The following is a 15298-nucleotide window of genomic DNA, read 5'->3' as shown; positions in this document are numbered from 1 at the left end:
TAAAGAAATATTTACAAAGAAACATTTAAAGCAATATTTACAAATTTTATAATAGAGTCCGAGAGACTGAACCGAGATGGCCCAGTGGTTAGAACGCGTGCATCTTAACCGATGATTTCGGGTTGAAACCCAGGCAGGCACCACTGAATTTTCATGTGCTTAATTTGTGTTTATAATTCATCTCGTGCTCGGCGGTGAAGGAAAACGTGAGGAAACCTGCATGTGTCTAATTTCAACGAAATTTTGCCACATGTGTATTCCGCCAACCCGCATTGGAGCAGCGTGGTGGAATATGCTCCAAACCTTCTCCTCAAAGAGAGAGGAGGCCTTTAGCCCAGCAGTGGGAAATTTACAGGCTGCTAATGCAACCGCAATTAAAAAATGATTTATTCAATAATTTTACTGTTTATGATTTAGACCTTTCAGTTCTAGAGCAAGACAATTTTTGCATGTTTGAAATAAGACAAATAACTAATGTATAGTATGAAAAAATACTGAAGTAGGACTTGACATTCCAATGAATAAAATATAAATATATTTTACTATGTCATGAAAATATTTTACAAAATTTCTTCCGATCGAAGTATATTTTTGTACTACACCACATTAAAAAATATTTTTTATTCAGATTTACTCATTTTAAGTAAGTAGTTCACATTCTTAGTAATGCTAATTGATATCTTAGGAATAGAATGTATAAATATATTCCTTTAGGATTATAATAAAGTTTACGTAATGCTCTCACTAAATTTTCGCCGACTCCATTAAGGAGACACTCAACGGATCTTCTCGCCATCTTGTCATTAACGTAGGGTTTATCTGCCTCCCTAACTATTAATACACCGTAATACTTTAATATTAGAATTTGATATTGTCGCACCAAAGCCTAATTATATGATGTAGCGATTTATTGTAACTCTGAACGGTAAATTTTGATAAGAAAATTGACTAATAAATTTCACCAATATTCTCGTCAATAAACTACTGAAGGAAGTATATTAATATGTTTTATACGACTCTGTTCATTACATTTATATATATATATTTTTAAAGGCCTTTTACAAGGCCTAGAGGAAAGTGACCAAATATGGGATAATATCTCTAATATGGAATACCGGCAATTCTTAGAAAATACACATACACTCGAGAAACTCTGTTTGTCTCTTTCGTTCTATCCCCATTCGCGCGTACAAGTTGCGACACGTCAGTCGAGCGGGCCCTTTCATCAATATTACAGTGTTTTGTTTCGTCGCTTCCGCGTAACTTTCTAAGGTATGTAAAAAATAGATATTTTTCGTACAAAAAGTATATATCGTGTTGTTTTTATAACTTCTAGAGATAGTTTAGATGTTCTTTTGTAGTATTTAGTGGTATTTGATTGTATTGATTTTTTAAATATAAAAATTTGAATGACAGTTTGTAGTCTTTGGTAAATCCAAATATGGACGGATCATAGTATCCAATTATAGACTATTCCATAATTAGGCTCTCTTTAGTAGCTGACTTTTTGTTTTTGTATATAAATGAAATGAATAAAATGAAAGTATTTTTTTTTTACGTTTCATCAGAATGGCTGGAGTCAACTCCAAAACAAAGCGAAAAGAATGGGATTCAGTGTATATGGCGGAAGCAATTAAATTTGTAAGAGAGAAAAAAATGGGTTATTTGAGAGCTGCTAAATACTTTGATGTCCCAAGATCTACCTTGTTTCGATTATGCCAGAAAAACTAATTACTTCCAGAAGTAGCCGCAGCAACTACACTTGGGAGGAAAACTATTTTAGGGACAAAAATTGAACAACTTTTGATAGACTACATTTTGATTATGGAGAGCAAATTTCATGGCTTGACTAGAAGCGATGTTCGAAGAATGGCGTATATGTTGGCAAAACGTAATCAGATAGAAAATCCATTTGGTGACACGGGAATGGCTGGAAAAAAATGGCTTAAGCTATTTCTTAAACGCCATAAGGACAAGTTGTCAGTGAGAAGACCAACTGGCACATCTTTTGCTAGAGCGCTTGGATTCAGCAAAGTAGTTTCAGTAGTTTAGGTCTCCTAGTGTCTCCATATGATATCAGTCCAGTACCGAAGAAGATAAGGAAACATTCTAATAGAGGAAGAAAAGCATCTGTAACACATCACATCTTCACCGTACAAAAATGATCTTATTGAAAAAAAAAGTAGAAAGAAGAAAAAGAAACAAAAATCAAAAACAGAACGAGAAGAAATCAAAAGGAAAAAAGGCAAAAGAAAAGACTAAGCCTAATTCAGATTCAGATGATGAGATGATGTTTGATACAGACAGTGAGCCCGATGCCTTGTTAGGAAATACAGGTCCAGACTCTGAAGATTCAGAGTGTATTTTCTGTGGCATGTTGTTTTCGAATGATACTCATGGGGAAACATGGGTCAAGTGCATCATGTGTGGGCTCCGGGCACATATTGATTGCGCAAGAGCGGAGACTGATGCTTGGATTTGTGATTTTTGCAAATAATTTATGTTCCTTTCTACGTTAAACCAAAGTTTCTAAAGAGTCTCATCTTAGCTAAGGTTTAATTTTAATGGGGTTTATAGTATTCCATATTTGGGGTACCTATTCCATAATTAGGTACCTTTATTGTTATTTAGATTCTGTTTTTATTTTTTATTAAAGAGTTATAAATGTATGCAAAAATTGTTACAAAATAAAACGTAAATATATGATTGTTTATAATTACTACAAAAAGTTTTTTATTTATAACGTTTGTGCAAATTATGCGTAAATAACAAAATTGTTTTCCTTATTTGGTCACTTTCCTCTACTTAAATAGAGAAATTTACTATACTAAAAAATAAACATTTTTTTAACCAACTTAGATTACGAATTTTGAACATTGCTATTTAATATTGATTATTGACATTTGTTTATTTTTCAACCTTTTCAACTTTACAGTTGGAAGAAAGCCTACCCCAAAGAACGCCAACCATCCCAATCTTTGGCAGCCTCCATCCCTCCAATATCTGCTACCTTTTTTAAATCGTCCGTATACCTCACCACATTATGTTTGTTGTGTAGGGCACCCTACATTATGTTTGTATAAGCGTGGTCTCCACATTAGCGCTTGTCGGCCTCACGGCCACTTCAGCGGGCGACTCGCGATGTCGGTGACTTGAGTTATCTGACGAATATCCTCATTTTAAATTATATCTGCCAGGGAAACCTCAAGCAGCGTGCGTTCGTTCATTGTGGACCAGTCCTTTGCTGAATTTCGACGTTTATTGAATTTTGAATGAAGTAAATATCATTCATAGTTACACTATCAGACATTTGCTAAGACCACTTCTTTTGAGGCTTTTTCTTAAAAAAATATTTCATCAGAAATAGTTCCTGAGCCTCAAGGAAGTTTTCCAACACTGCTTCTAAATGACTTGTAGATCAAAAAACCGACGACACCTTGGGATGGTTTGATCCTTCTCGGAATTAGAGTAAGTGTAAGTAAACATTTCGTATCATCTTGTCCTCGCCCTATCTTCGGACTTCCGATAGACCTGTAGTAGATATCCCATTTAATTCGAATTAACTCTACTTCCAATTCTCTCAGATGTTCATGTGAGCGTCCATTATACGTAGCCAGAAATAGTCACCACTTGTGTACCCAGCCGTAGCCCATGGTATCTTAGCACCCCCATCGCACTGTTATCATGATCGTTACTCATATACGATTCTAATCAATCTTTTTCCATATAAAAGCCATCAGTAATATCTTTATATATAAAGATATCAACCCACGGCAAATAATATCTAGGAGTAAATTGACCATTTGCAAGAGATATTATGATACAAAAATGTGCACGCAAATACAGGTAAAATCAGTTTCCTTATAATCCGATAGGACAGTAATCCGACACGAACGTATCTCTCCGTGATCCCTCGATCAGGCGCAGAACAAACGGCTTGACGTGCTTTTCGAGATTCAAGAATGTAAGCCTGCTATTTGTTATATAAACCTGTTCTTGACAAAAGCTTAACATTTTTTGGTGATCTTGACCCGAGACTAGAACCTACAACTTCGAGCTCAGAAGTACCTTAAGCCATTTATAGACAAAGAAATCGTACATTATATATAATATATATTATTCGTGAGCAAATTCCCCGATTATTTCATATGATCAATACATAATTGACATTAATAATGAAACCGAAATCCGGAAGTTTCCTAACAAAACAATCAGAGTAAGTAAATTAGTATAACAGATATCATTCGCACTATTGCTGAGAATGGATGGGCAAGAGATTCCTAACTCGGAGTCTCTTACGTAAATTGGATCTTTGAATAGATATCGCTGATTGAATTAGCCGCTTCATCGACGCGCTCCCGGCCTTATCGGTCGGTAACTGTATTCGATACTTTTGCGCCGAATAACTTATGAGAGGTGGCGGAAAAATCGAATGACCGTTTTATTTCATTTCATTTTATTTAGCGATTGATTGATATTTCTTTATATCATACAAGAACATAAGATTTTTCGATAAACCTATTTATTATTCAAGTAATTTCATGAAAAGTATTATGTCAAAAAACAATTCTTTCTAGAAGTCTACTTCCGTGCTTAAATTTGAAGCTATCATCTCATAAAACAGTTTGTTGTTTCTTTAAAAATCGAAAATGATACTACATCATGTACAAGGCTTTAAATTATGTTAAACTATAGTAACACCTCTATTCGGTGCACAATTTTATATAGAACAGATATTATATGTCGTAATCGTAAACATTTGCGTCCTCTTTATTTTGTACTAGCTGAACCTGCAGCTTCATCCTCGCGAAATCCTGGTTTAACCCCCTCAAAGAGTCCCTTCCCGGAATTTAAGCTATCTCCATTTTAAATTTCATCTAAATCAGTTAGTTTCGCATTTACAATATTAATTTACATCTCAAATATTACTTCCTAATTATATGAGAAAATATTAAATTTTTTTGGTAACATCAAAGTTTGTGTTTGTACCAATTTCAATCATATAATATTGCCTTATAATATAACTAAATCAATGACACTATTTATTAATAAGATTCCATAGTATATAAGTAAGCATATTTTTTTTTTTGTTTGTAATGAATATTATTTACATATTTTGATTAGCAACGAAATAAAATTAGCTTTGACTCATTAGTTAATTGAAGAAAATTAGTATTTTATTCGTCTCTCCGGTAAGTCACTGGAGATAATTATATTCAGTTTCTGAAACTTTGATTAAAGTAGATAATTAAATACTAAACGCTGGTAAGTCATACACTGCCAGTTACTAATGACCATCATAATTTCAGCTGATTGTCGTCCACTGCTGTACAAAGGCCTCCCCCAAAGATTTCCACAAAAGCGGGTCTACTCACATCCAATGACCATTTAGGTTCAAGTAGTTAATCTGTCTTTGATCAATGTTTCATAAACTGGGGGCAGCAAAGTAAAACTTATAGATATTTTAGTAGAATTGCAATATATAAGGAAACGAATTTATGACATAAAACCGAAATATTTATGGTGAAGCGTAAAAGCGAAAACGAAATCCTGTTAGTGCTAATCGACGTGCGATTATGTTAATACGAATATAATTACTAATCAAAATCAATATCAAAATCAAAATATTCTTTTTTCAAGTAGGCTCATAAAATCATTTTTGGTTACAATGTTCAATTAAAAGTTGAATTTAAAGCTACCACCGGTTCGGAAAGTACCGAGAAGAACCGGCAAGAAACTCAGTAAGTAAGTTACAGAGAATATCAGTAAACAACAATTAGTTTTTTATATGTTCTACCTAGAAGTCAATGAATAAATTACATCACTTTTATTTTGTATTCGCCTTTGTCGCTTCATTATAATGCTCCATGCGCTCCACCTACCTTTTATTTTATAATCTGAGTGAATAATGTACTTGATGTGAACACGCGAGGTGTCGAGGTGCGTCAGTTAAAATTTTCACCCAACCAATTTTATCAGAATCGTCATGAGACAGGTGAATTTTCCGCTACATGAGCGACAGATTTAATGTAATTTATCTACATTCATGGCACACACATTTGGATCGTTTTACACCCTTGTTCCATTACCCATTCGTATTTGGATGATTTATTTTAATAATCTTATGACTCCTGCGACTGTCGTTCAAAGTCATGTTTAAGTTAGTATTAAATAACATTGAGCACATTTTATTTTTATATAACTTTGTTATTCTTATTTTGAAAATTTATTTACTTCATAAAATCTCTTTTATTTTTATTTATTTTTACCCTCGGTATATATATATATATATATATATATATATTGGACAACATCACATACATTACTCTGGTCCCAATGCAAGTAGCTAAAGCACTTGTGTTTTGGCAAATCAGAAGTAACGACGGTACCACATACACCCAGACCCAAGACAACATAGAAAATTAATGAACTTTTTCTACATCATTCTAGAAAAGTTAGAGTCGCTGCTATGCGATTAATAAATAAATCTTATCAAGATAGAAATATAAAGTGATGTATGACGAGTACATACTACACACAATAAATATTACACAATCAACATGATTTGTTGAGCGACTATTTATCGAAGAATATTATACTCTAATTATATTATGTTATATTATATATTTGTGTAAAAACGTAGTGCAAATAGGACCTTGTGAAAGCTCTGATAAGGTATCACGCAAATAATAATACTTTCTACCGCTACATAATTATAATTTGTATCGCTGGGTTCCGTTTTGAAAGACGACTGACTATTATTACAGGCACAGGGATCATAATATCTCAATTTCCAAGGCTAACAGAGTATTAGCGACGATTGGAATAATAAGTATTTCTTACACCAATATCCGCAAGCAGTGACATCTATCTATCATCAGATGGCCCTTCCTTTGCAAAGCCAATGTACCACCAAACATGGGAACTCAGATGTTATGTCACTTGTCCCCGAGTAGCATACATATAATAATCACTTAATGTATATTATGTAATGCTTAAGTAAAATGAAAATCCTAAAAATCCTTCAATATGAATATAACGTAAATACTGAATTTGAAATTGCGGCAAGGAACATTTCACCATCGTGCAGATTAATCAGATCAAGTATGTGTATTGAACATCGATATACCAACGATTTCATCGTCTGGGGAAATATTCTAAAAATGTTGATGTGAATGGAAGAATATCTTACCATCTAACATCAGTAAAACGTTTCACCATAATGTTATATTCGTTTTAAATCGTGGCTTTAAAGTAGATTGTATCACTCTTATCTTATTCATTTAAAATAATAATAGTAACTATGATAAAAAAAAATAAAACTTCTGGAAATTAAATCTAAAGTTCCTACTAAAACTTACAAAAAAAACCAGTCTGTTATTGAATAACCGACTAACAAAGCAAAGTATGACCAATGCAATATTTCCTAATGGGAATCAAAAAGTGATTCACCTGAATATCAAACGAGCGATTTCCCGAAACAACCCTCAAGACATGGTAAGCGGGCAATTATAATTCGTATTCGAGACGTCGTAACGCAATTATTCAGGCTCACGAATACAATTTGTACGTCAAGGGAAACGAATGAAGTGTGCGGAGTGAATAATACGAGCATCGTTGACATTGTTGTGGGGTACGTCTTGGGACGCAGATATTAGACGAAAAAGTGTTATTGGTTTCCTTGCTACGGCCAGAATAAATGTCTCACGTGAAAAACGAGCTATTATTTGATCCTTACATATGTTATTTATTGATACGTTTATGAGACAAAATATATTTGTTTATTTCAATGGTGAAAAGTTTTCGACTGTTGTAAGTTTTCTAAATAGTTAAAATTAACAATAAATTAGATTTTTGAGCAGGACGATATGAAAAAAAATCTTACTGATGAAAAACGTTGGTATTCTATTGGTTAAATATATTTATAAAATTTAAAATAAATATATGTATTATATAAAGCTGAAAAGTTTATTGTTTTGAACGCGATATTCTCGGAATATACGAATCCGCTTCGAAAACATTTTTGCATTGATAATTTATTAAGAAATATTGTAATGATAACCTAAAAAATAACGCTAAGATCGACGTGACCGAGTAGTCCCATTATAGTCTAATTCAAATCGCATGGAGCAACTAGTACTTTATAAAATATAATGCTAAACACAACCACTACGTATATCAATGATTCCGGTTCACATTGCTTATATTTCCCTACATTTCCTCATTTTTCGTGATATACGAGTATATGTCTATGCAACTTATGAATTACGTTGTCACGCATGATAAAATACTGTCGGTTGTTTTAAGTTCACGTCATTTGTTTTGAGCAGCTTTCAAGTAACTGAAGTAGGTATATGATAAGTATTTCTCTATATTTAAAAAAATCATCATGTACAACAACATACAACATGTACAGCCTGTAAATTTCCCACTGCTGGGCTAAGACCTCCTCTCCATTTGAGGAGAAGGTTAGGAGCATATTCCACCTGCTTGAATGCGGGTTGGTGGATTCACATATGGCACAATTTCGTTGAAATTAGATTTTTTAAGACATTTTCTGCCTAACACAACCCATTAACAACTTTTCATATGACGTAAGACAATTAAAATTACTAAAATAAACTAGCCTAGCTGTACTTATGTCTGTGAGTTTCAGTATTGTTTTGATTGCATAAATGGTATTAATTAATCTTCCTCCTAGGGCATACAAATGGGTGCCCCACTGAAGTTTGGAGTCAAGGGTAATCTCTAGAAAGACCGTCGACTCAACAAACTCAAGTCTTTCGTTATTCAAATAACCGCGGAAGCATTTAACTTTACATTTGGGAGTGCAAATAACATATATTGAGTCTTTTTTGCATTTAGGACTAGATTATATGTCAAACCGAAAGAGCATGTTGCATATCCATGTTTATAACGTCATAGTTCTGTCAAGTTTAAATATAAAAGATGTATCACCTCGATGTCACAAATCTTATTAACAAAATAAGGTAAATCATTAACATACATATATAATATTTAAAAAAAAAACAGAGGTCCTATAATTGAACTCTGTGGTATACCCATGTGTGCTAGAGCGCCATTTGATTTTGCCTCGATAATCGACAACCTTCAAAACTCTTTAATTAAGTCAGGAGGAAGTGAATTTCAGTGAAGGGTAATTGATTCCATGGTATTTAACCTTTTATAAAATAATATTATGCCTAACACAATCGAAAGCTCTTGATAAGTCACAAAAAACTTCAATGGCATTATATATTACAAGGACATGTCACGAAGTTTCAAATATTGAGTTTGGCAATTTTTTTGATTATTTTTTTTCTGGTCACTGAAGACCCTGTCTCTGATTAAAACAAATTCAATCAGTATCGGGTCGAGACAGAGTAGTGGTAGTTAGAGTTCGAACTATACGCTTTAACCTGACTTCATCGTCACATCAGCTCGACTGTACCTACAGATTATAAAGTAGGCAATTTGAAGTAGGTTAGTATCGACAAAGCGACTTCTTTGATTACATATTTATAAAACTATGTTATACTGTCTAAAATGTGTATTATACATATTATTGTCTGTTTTGTAGATTTCTTTGATGAGACAATCTTATAATATTTAATACGAATTTCTAGTATAAATTAATTTCATATATCTTGGAAACCTAACGATTTGGCTAAAATTTTACTAAAAGTAAAGTTTAAAGTCAAATAGGTGTAATTCCTAAAAAACTAAATTTCAAAGTGAGATGCCTATGCACTATACGTTCTTTGTTCAATGTCAATTATAGATGTACCTTTAAGTATTTATTAGTATACAGTTAGTTTATTTCATATCTATTCCTAGTTACACCCTTTGTTATTCCTGATCTTAACAAAGCCTATAAATTATATTCTACAAATATATAATATATGTAATATATTGTTGCTATGCATACTGATAACACAATCAAGGTTATTGCATAGTTATTCCCGTATCTATGCATATCAAATTGCGCAGGGTATACGTGGTATATTCTCATTATCTTAACAGATATGTTATAATGTAAGGCAAGTTTTAATATCCGGAATGATTAAATTGACAAGTTTTGCTTTAAATTTTAATATGTTTAATTATTTTGATTATGAAGTAATGTACAAAAATGGGATGTAGGGGGGCGCAAACTACACCTTAGCGCCCCAAGCCAACCTCACCTGCCCGTGGTGCATCCTGCCGACCAGCAAACGAGGCTCTGGCGACCGACTGATGGCGGTATAACCAAAAAAAAAAGCGTACGCACTGATCTCGACACACTCGGACGATAAAGTGGAGGAAATGTTAGATGACATATCGAGGGCCCTCCACTCCACCATGAAAACCCACTACAAATGAAAATGAGAATCCTAGAGCTACATTAACACGCCATTTCACCGAAGACCTGCCAGAAGGCAGTATTGGCGAAATCGAGATTGCTCTTAAACAGCTTAAAAATGGAAAAGCCCCTGGGGAGGACGGCGTTACAACAGAGCTATTGAAAGCAGGAGGTAAACCCGTACTGAGGGAGCTCTAGAAGCTTTATAACTCTGTCCTCTTCGAAGGGAGAACTCCGGAGGCGTGGAGTAGGAGTGTGGTTGTCCTGTTCTTCAAAAAGGGAGACAAGACCCTGCTGAAGAACTATCGACCCGTATCCCTAATGAGCCACGTCTATAAGCTGTTTTCAAGAGTGAATACGAACCGTCTTGCGTGAAGATTCGACGAATTCCAACCCCCGGAACAGGCCGGGTTTCGGAGCGGAACGGCACCATAAACCACATCCACACAGTGCGGCAGATTATACAGAAGTCCCATGAGTATAATCGGCCCCTGTGTCTTGCATTCGTGGACTATGAGAAGGCCTTTGACTCGGTTGAAATCTGGGCTGTTCTGGAGTCCCTGTAGCGTTGCAGACGACATCGACATCGTGGCAGAAACGCTGCAGGACCTACAACAAATGCTGAATGAGCTGGCTGATTCTTCTATGCGCATTGGCCTACGGATGAACTTGTATAAAATCAAGGTCATGTTCAATGAACATGTTCTACCGGAACCGATTGCGATACACGGTACCGTCCTCGAAGTTGTTCAAAAATATGTCTACCTCGGGCAGACCTTGCGATTAGGTAGAAACAACTTTGAGGACGAGTTGAATAGAAGAATTCAGCTAGGTTGAGCAGCATTTGGGAAGTTACGACGAATCTTCACATCGTCGATCCCACAGTGCCTTAAGACGAAAGTCTTCAACCAGTGCGTCCTACCCGTCATGACATACGGAGCCGAAACGTGGACACTCACGACATAGCTGGTCCACCGGGTTAAAGTCGTTCAGCTATCAGGCTATGCTCGGAGTCTCTCTGAGGGATCGCATCAGAAATGAGGTGATCCGTCAGAGAACCAAAGTCATCGACATAGCCCACCGGATTAGTAAGCTGAAGTGGCAGTGGGTCGGCCATATTTGTCGTAGAACCGATAACCATTGGGGAAAACGTGTTCTAGAGTGGAGACCGCGTCTCGGCAAACGTAGTGTAGGACGTCCTCAGGCACGGTGGAGTGACGATTTGCGCAAGACGGCTGGCAGGAGCTGGATGCGAGTTGGCAAAGAAAGACCACAGTGGCGTGCATTTGGAGAGGCCTATGTTCAGCAGTGGCGGGCTGATGATGATGTACAAAAATGTATACTTTCATGATTTTGTTTTGAATAGCAAGTATTATTTAAAGATACCGTTGTTTGCTGGTAGAGTCTTGTGCAAACCCATCTGGGTAGATACCACCCAATGGTCAGTTATTCTACCGCCCAGCTGCAATATTTTGTATTATTGTGTTCTTATTTGTAGGCTGAGAGAGTATGTAACTGCAGGTACAAGGGACATCACATCTTAGCACCCAAGGTAATTGGCGCGTTGGCTTTATAAAGGAATGGTTAATGTTTCTAACAGCGCCAATATCTATAGGCGGTGGTGACTACTTAATATCAAGTGGCACAACAGCCAGTCCGACTAATTATTAAAAAAAATGACCAAAATCATTTCAGTGACTAGTTAATAACGATGTCAATCACTTTCAACAATTGTTTTTTTTTTTCTATAATACTAATCCGACTAATTTAGTCATTAAAAGTTACTAACAGAAAATTTAACGCTAAAATAATAATTTAAAGGTCCACATCAAAGACGTCCGAATCACCGGTGCATGTGAACTCAGTCTTTGATCCCAAAAGAAACTGATTGCCCTCTCATCTTCGTATGATATGGATAATCACGATTACTTACGAGTGCGCACATAATTATAATTCATTTATTTTTACTAAGTAGGTTGTACACAATTATAGGTATTACCATAAAGAGGAGGCCTGGATTCAAAATTTAGATCGGTTCAGTTAAAAAGTTATTGGATTCTGTTAGTTAGTAATTGTCAGTGGTGACTCGGAACTGCATTGACTCGGTAAGTCAATAAATAGGATTATGAGAGTACAGTGTATCTATGTTTGCACACAGATACTACGTAGATTTTAAATAGAAATTGCAGAAAAAAAAATTGAGCATTATCAAATAGGTATTAAAATGAATTCTAAGGATAATTAAACATATCATAAAGAAAATTGAAGCCTACACCATTGAAGTTGAGTCTCGACAAGTTATTAGGAGGAAATGAGAGTGTGACTACATATGTGTCCCACGTATTAAACTATTTGAGTATATATATTATATATATTTATTCTACAGCTATTTTTCACTTGTCCTATTAAAAATTAAAGCTCATATGCAAAAAAACCAAGATTATATTAGAGAAAAATAAGTGTGGAATTAGTATTTATTGATTTCTAGGCAGGATATATAAAAAAATATTTGTCTTGCACTGATATACTATGTAATTAAAATATTGGAAAAAAGTAACTACTGAGGTTCTTAACAATTCTTCTTGGAAGAATCTACTTTCTGAACCGGTGATAGCTTTACATTCAATTCAATACTACAAATACAAACCGATTCAAACATATAATAGGTATGTATAGTACAAACTAATGAAATACGTTACCAAGGAAGTAACTTTTCCTTAATATAGTAAAGCTTCGTAATAAGGTCCCGAAATTTTACCATAAAATAATATTTAAAAAATTATATACTATTGGATTTTTAGTAAAAGTATTAATCTTTTAGTAGTGTGTCGAAATTGAATAATAATATAGAAAAATGATAACACGATATTTTAAAACATAATTAATTTTATTACAAAAAGATAGGCAGATTGGCAAATGGGTTAATTGATGAGTGGACCCTACCGCTCGTAGATATAATATATACTGTTATCTAAGCACCAGTAATAACCAGATCAAACCAGATCAGTAACAATGTTGAATGTGACGTAATTTCCAAGAACTTTATCTTATATACTTCCGTCATTTAGAAGGTCATTGCATATCACTACATAAGCATGTGCTACTGATGTTGTTAAAACATGTTACTTACACGTAAATGACTTTTCCAAATTGCTTCCTTTGTTAAAAGTAATTTCAAGTTATAATTGGTGCCGTTCCCATTTAAATGATACTTTGGAGTTGCGTGGTTGGTATCAAAGGATTTACGTTGTATGCCCTTCATTTGTATGAATAAAATGGTTCATGAGGGTAACGACAACTGACATACATGTATATGTAATTATTTATATTAAAGAAACTGGATGAATGAAAGCATTTCAATGCTCAATCTAAGTCTTTGGTACTAGGAAATTGAAACTTAATATAAATACTGGACGAGTACCACAGATTTATGTAAAGTGTGTCTTGAAAAAAACGTATGAGTATGAAATTCAAAATATCCAAACAAACAACTCCTCGAGTATTTTTACTGAGTAAATATCGTCTTTCTTGTTACTTTAATAAAAATATAACACCTGATAGCAGGCAAACGCGCAGGAGGCTCACCTGATGGAAAGTGACTACCACCGCCCATGGACATCTGTAACACCGGGGGGCTTGTAGGTGCCTGGCCGGCCTTTAAGGAAGGAGTACGCTCTTTTCTTGAAGGTTCCCGAGTCGTATCGGTTAAAAAAAACCGCCGCCGAAATCAAGGTAGCTATATCAATATAGGATCAATAATTTTACACTGGTAATATTTATGGTCATTGTGACCTTTTACCATCAGGTTGCCCATTTTCCAGTGTGCATATAAAATAAAAATAAATCTAGTACTTCTCCATCCTCAATCTTTTAACACTTTAAATCAAAACGAAAACTTTTCTCAAGCACAGTAAATACGATTAATGTTACAATTAAATTATATCCCTTTCATTTATTTAACGACAAACAACGAAACATTTAGATGATCATTCTTCGTCGATTATGTCAATAAGTATAACGCGATGCTTTTATGTTAATGAGGCATCAAGCATATCGGTCCCGTGCGAGCCCGTTGATTGATTGATGAGAACTTTATGTCAAGTCATTATTGTTCCACTGATGGCCTTGTAATGATTGTTACATAATTTTTCACTGGGGGGAAATCACCAACTATTACAGTGACACAACAGTATTTATTTATATGATATATTATTTTTTCACCAAACGATTTAAATTATCTACAAATAACTACATTAGCAGCCTGTAAATTTCCCACTACTGGGCTAAGGCCTCCTCTCCCTTTGAGAAGAAGGTTTGGAGATTCCACCACGCTGCTCCAATGCGGGTTGGTGAAATACACATGTGGCAGAATTTCATTGAAATTAGACACATGCAGGTTTCCTCACGATGTTTTCTTTCACCGCCGAGCACGAGATGAATTATAAACACAACCCCGAACCCGAAATCATCGGTTAAGATGCACGCGTTCTAACCACTAGGCCATCTCAGCTCAACAATAACTAATACAATAAATTTTATTTTAGGTAATGAGTTTTCATAACATTAATCTTATAACACGTTTATATGCGTAGGTATTTTACGAGATACATCTCATATTTTCAACATGATATTAAAGAAAATTGCCTATAATGTATTGCTTATTGCAAACGTATATAGAACTCCTTCTTGTAAAATATCTGCCGATTTTACGGGCAATAAAAAAATAACTGTTTTTCAGCTTGATATATTCAAGACACCAGCTTTCTGGTAAACGTTATAAGGTGATTTATAGTATAGTAGTATCGTAGATAGGTAGGAGGAAATTTTCTTTACCCGTGTCCATCAATCCAGTACGTAAGCGTCAAAACAATCCGTAAACCACCATCACCAGCCTTTCTTGGTGAATTATATTTACCAAAATACCATGAATACCAAGAAATATTTACCAAATTTAGT

General features: G+C 34.7%; 1 pseudogene; it reads left to right on the top strand.

Annotated features, from left to right (window-relative positions):
* Positions 1-1569: 1569 nt before the first annotated feature.
* LOC135193898 (uncharacterized) lies at positions 1570-11648 on the top strand (annotated as a pseudogene).
* The last annotated feature ends 3650 nt before the right edge of the window (positions 11649-15298 follow it).

The sequence above is a fragment of the Vanessa tameamea genome, chromosome 3 (assembly GCF_037043105.1).
Source record: "Vanessa tameamea isolate UH-Manoa-2023 chromosome 3, ilVanTame1 primary haplotype, whole genome shotgun sequence".
Classification (NCBI taxonomy): Eukaryota; Metazoa; Arthropoda; class Insecta; order Lepidoptera; family Nymphalidae; genus Vanessa; species Vanessa tameamea.
This window is presented reverse-complemented; position numbering and strand designations above follow the sequence as displayed.